This window comes from Cavia porcellus, unplaced genomic scaffold (assembly GCF_034190915.1).
Source record: "Cavia porcellus strain 051 isolate PalLab524CR breed Dunkin Hartley unplaced genomic scaffold, mCavPor4.1 scaffold_2, whole genome shotgun sequence".
NCBI classification, from domain to species: Eukaryota; Metazoa; Chordata; class Mammalia; order Rodentia; family Caviidae; genus Cavia; species Cavia porcellus.
Window position 1 is genome coordinate 125,819,441 of NW_026947485.1, and position 5,470 is coordinate 125,824,910.

Here is a 5,470-nt window from a genome sequence, read left to right on the forward strand (position 1 = left end):
TGCTGAACAACAGAGTCTAAAGTAAATGCATGCTACTTGCGATGGCTACTGACTGTAATCAAAAGAGCCTGGCCATTAGACCCAGGTTCAAAATTCAAATCTTCCAAAACTCAAGATGCTAAAATTTGCTGTATCTTAAACCCCCTACCTATAAAAGGACTAATGCATACTTCATAATGCTGTCCTGAGGTTGGGTAAGATAGTTAGAGCAAAACCAAACACTATTTATCCTGAAGCAGATGTTTAATTGCTAGTTCTTTTTCTTTTCTACCCTTGCACACAGATAGCTGAATATATATCAGAAGGCATCATGGCTTTTATTTTCAGATGCTATTGTAAGTTTAGTACATTACGATGTTCAGGACCACGGATTGGTTTGGAGTTAATCAGTGACATGTTTTATATTCTCATTCATTCTCAGCACCAGATTTAAGTCTAGAATTCCTGGATTCCTTGGAGTTCTAGGGCAGAAAATAATGTCATCACAAAGATTGTCCTCCAGCCCCAGACCTGAAGTTCTCTTCACCAGTTATGCTTTTCACTAACAGGGTCTCTGGGCTCGTGTGTGGGGACACGCGAGGTAGCAAGCCCGAGTTTCACGTCCACCTCCTCTATCGCTCACACCTGGTGGGGCTCAGACGCACAGATCAGGAAGAAACTCCAGATACCAGAAATGGAACCCTTGGGACAGGCATCTACATAAGGTTTGGAAAGGAAGATACTAGGACTCTAGGTTGCACATTTCTTTGACTTCCTGTGTTTCTCGGCAGCAGAAGTAGGGCCAGAGACTTCAACTGGGGCCCCTCTTACAATCATAATGACAGTGCTGTCCACAGAAGGCCAGAGGCTCTCTGAGCGGGGAAGAGCAGCTCTTCTCAGAAATGGGGAGTTTTCAGAGGAAAGCTGGCATTTGCGCCTGGATCTCACAGCACGAGTGGGCGTTTACTGTGCAGAGAAAGGAAGGAAGGGCACTCCAGGAAAAGAAACAGCATCTGGGACAACGCGGAGTTTGAAAGAGTGGCATATTCAGGAACGAGTGAGACATTCCTCGTGGCTGAAGCGTAGGGGGCACGTGGGAGATGAGATTTAGGTGGCAACGTTTGTGGAAGGAAAGATGGGGACGTTTTGTTGATGGCGAATGTTAATCTCCCAGAGCTCTTCAGGGTGATAGGACAGTGGCATTGGGCACTTCGGAGCAGAAGAGACCTTGGGTGATTTGAAGGGGGGTGCGGTAGACGGGGGTGTTGTAATATTTCTTCTGTCTATTAGCAGTGCTTCCTCTGAAACCCTGCTGCTGTTTTTGGACAACCCCACATACATGGTGTTGGACAATCTTTCTCGCTGACCGCGCAGGTGTGAATCATCCTGGCAGACTTCAGCTCAGTCATTGAAATGTCCCCTCCCATTTCTCCCAAGTGCTTTGGGCAGTTTTAGAGACTCCAAAAGTTTTTTTCTGCCAGCTCAGTTCCCAAGAGGAGACTGCTTAGGTGATTATAGAGAGCAAAGTGTCGTGTCCGTGAGCTCCTGAAGCAGGTACCAAGAGCCCAGGAGGCACCACTCTGCCTCACACAGTGTCCTATGCTGCCGGCTTCGCAGACGCTCTCTGCGTGCACCAATCTGACACTATCCAGTGACTGTGAAATAGTAAAATAAGTGATCAAAAAGAAATCAAACACAACCAGAACAAAGCTAGCAGATAATAATGTCAGATATAGCTGCATTATTAAAGATTGCCCTCGGTTTAACAGTAATATTTTTGTTTCAGCAACTTGACATATATATATATATTTTTTTTAATTGAAACTGCCAAATAAAGATGACAAAATTTTTTTAAAGAAAAATATTCTTTCAGGTATACAATAATCCAAACTAGCTTTAAGGAAATGATTTTAAAATGTAATTTTGTAATTTTTTTCTTTCAATTTGGTAAATATACTAAGAATTTTTCTCCTAACTTTAAAACAATTATTTTCTTAATCCTCCATTTTTAGGTTTCTAACTAAATCATGTTTTTCCCCTCCAGAAAAAACATATTTTTGAAAGACCTCAATTATTTGCTCTTCCTAAATGTTTCCCATTGCAAGGATTAGAGGTGATAAATCACATTCGGTTTATCTCCTACGGTTTCATCTAGCACATTGTCAACTCCCCTCTAGCCCTCCTGTACACACCTCCTGTGTAGTAGCTGCATATGGGACATGCAAAGGCTGTGGAATAAGTGACACTATTAGCACAGTGTGGTGGCTTTGATGTGCAGCTCTCGGCAGGGTTGCCAGAAGAGTGACAGACTCCGCTCTAATGCAAAGACTATTTCTCATTTACACAGTTCACTTCTAATAGTCTTGTATTTCCATCAGTGGCACAACGCATACTGATATCATGGCTGAGAAACCTCACATCCTTGGGCTTAGCCTACTATTTCAAGTGCCAGATTATTCTATGCAATAAACTCTTTATTAAATGAAAATAACAAATAACACGCTAAAGTATAATGGGTCTCAAAATGAGGCCAATCTTTCTATCTTAATTCAAATTTTTTAAAAAGTGTTATTTCCCACACTACTGCCCTATACCTGGAAATAAGTGTGTGGAAACTCAATTTTCTTGTGAAATTTATATGGCAATGCTGTCTTAGTATCCTTGCATATGGTAGGAGTCCCCAAATTTAGTTTTGCCAGTTGCTAAACCTTAAACAAAATGCTATTCCCAAACAATTACAAAAATAATTTAATGAATAATTTTATATCTAAAAGTATGCCATACAATAATGAAAACTGAAACTAAAAAGGGGAGGATCAAAGATACTCAGGAAAATAGAGTGGATTTCATTCCCTGAATGAAGGGTAAGTTAACCAATGAGCAGCTAACCAATAGGTTCAAGCTGCAGCCAAGCTACCTATAAATGTGGGAACACTTTATGTGGGAGAAGCTGTTAAAGGGGACTTAAAAGAACAAAAAGTACCATTTGTTCCTCTAATTAACTTTGAAGAGTCTAATTAAGGGCAACATAAAAGCCTAAGAAATGCTGGTTATTAAGCATGTACTTTAACTTGATCAGTACGATGGTATTCTTACAAACAAAAATGCTAATTTCGCCCAGCCCAAAATAAACCAATCTGCAAATATCTCACAACATAATCATGCAGTACCTTGGGAGCAGAATCCCCATCTAGTGCAGGCTGCCTCTTGAGGTTTCTGATTCTAGGCATTAATGATGCTCAATTCGAAGATGCAATTGAGGATAAAGAACATTTGGATAATGTGATCTGAATATGGACACTTCTGAGTCTCCTTTTTGTTGTGTTTAACTTGACCTCAATACCTCTATGAGTTGATCATTTTGATTGCAAGCAGGTAGAACTTATCTCTGAAATGGACACAAATAAAGTTCAAGAACATTATACCTGAATCAAACAGCACATCACAATTATTTAAGTGTCATTTAGTATTATTCTATAAAGTTAGATTTTGCCATTGCTTCAACAATGTAATATAGATTTTAGCTTTTAGCATTCAAATAGATTTAGGTAAAAGTATTTCCTTTTAGAGAAGAAACCTATCCTTTATATAAAAATAGTTATAATATTAGAATAAGATGATAAATTTTATTTTTATCTAGGTTCCCTGAAGTTTCTCTAAATAGAAGGAATACTCTCCCCAGAGTCAAAAATTCTGACCTATGGGAACTTGTTTCCCATTTGATTCAGTGAAGAAAAGGATTTCCATTAGGGAAACACAGATCGAGGTATTTTTTTTGTCTGAGAACGCTTCACAGGGATGCTGTAAAAAGGTCACTTTAAAGAGCTTTGCATTTCCTGTGAAAGGGGCATTAAGAGTTTTTCATTATTGTTAACAGCAATATTAAGCACAGAATTGCATGAAAAAGTAGACAATTGTAGCTTTTTTAAAATTTTATTTAAAAGGAAAAAGAGATAAAACAAAACAAAACAAGGGGCTGGGGATTTAGCTCAGTGGCATAAGCGCCTGCCTTGCAAGCAGGCAGTCGTTAGTTCCATCCCTGGTACCGATAAAAAGGAAAAAAGACCAAAAAACAAAACAAAACAAAACAGTGTCAGGGTACAAGTAATACAGAACTACAAAAAAAAAAAGTAAGAAATCACCAGTTAATAGATTACACATTATCATCTTAGAGATAGTTGCTCAAGTCACAGGATCAAAGCATACAAAGTGGGCATTCAAACAGTGAGACTGCAAACAGTTGTGTTCAACCAAAAACATTAATATGGTCATCTATCTTAACACACCCAAACACACTTGCAGTTGTATCCTTTAGAGCACATTTTTTTCTCTCTTTTTTACAACAAAATTTACACATTTTGGGTTTTATTACTCCTATAGTTCTTATTATTTTTTGGAAGAGAATAAAATCAAATATGACAAAACAAAGCTATCAGCCAAAACCAAGGATAGATATAGCACATGATGTAAAAACAGAGTACAAGGTTATCAACAATCATTACCATAATGCCTCTTGCTTCCTTAAAAAGAATTGCCTATATCATTAGATATTATAAAGTTGAACAAAACAGTACAGGATAAGACCAATAAAATCTAAACATTGTAAACATTACAGGACTTCAAAAGAAGATAATAGTCAAACCAGAATGGGCATCATAGTGAAGCTTATTGCCTTCAAAGTAGTTGCCTATACCCTCAAACTTGATACTATCAAGCAGAATGGAACAGAGTCTAATCAGTCAAAACAAGATAGTGGGAGTAATATAGGACTTAATGCTATAATCACACTAACTGATATTCCCAATCCTATTTAGTTTTGAATTAACCATAGCCTCTCATAGCTAGAGCAGCATTAAACTTGACATGCTATTAAAACTAATCCTAAAGCTTACAATTGGGGAAAGTGCCTTCCATGATGTCCTAAGACTTTGGTACTAACATCAGCACTCCAAAAGGACAGCTTCTGAAACAGGGTAGTAACAGCCTTGAGATGAAGAATTCAAGATTATAAATAGAGTGAGATTTAAAAATATATTTTGGCATAAAGAAACTTCTGAGAATTTAACCCTCCTGGACTCTCAAAAGCTCACTGCCTGAACTTAGATTTGAGAGTTGAGACTCTTGTCTCTGGAGAAACAATTCAATGTGCATACTGCAAACCACATCAGTGACACAAATCAGAGTCACAATGGCACAGCTACACAAAATGATGCACCCAGTACTTGGGACCCAAACTTTAATTCTGAAAGTATACTCTTAGATGCCTTTTGCATAGCTATGAACCAGTGTTGCAGCATCTACTGAACTTCTTTTATTTTACAAATCGTAACACGGGTATAGAGCTGATGCAAGGAGATCTCCTTAAAACGGAACCACTCAGTCACTTCTTTTAAACTCAGATTTTTTCAGCCTCATCTTCAAATTAACATCTAGACAATATGAGGCCCATGAATATATTACACTGATGCAAACCATTAGTGACCTATCTAAG

At 38.1% G+C, this 5,470-nt stretch overlaps 1 long non-coding RNA gene across 1 annotated transcript; it reads right to left on the bottom strand.

Annotated features, from left to right (window-relative positions):
• Positions 1–298: 298 nt before the first annotated feature.
• LOC134472898 (uncharacterized) lies at positions 299–3,362 on the bottom strand. The gene is made up of 2 exons (XR_010042911.1): positions 3,150–3,362; positions 299–1,634 (listed from the first exon to the last, which is right to left on the bottom strand). It is a non-coding gene; the product is annotated as an uncharacterized LOC134472898 (long non-coding RNA).
• Between the last annotated feature and the right edge of the window lie 2,108 nt (positions 3,363–5,470).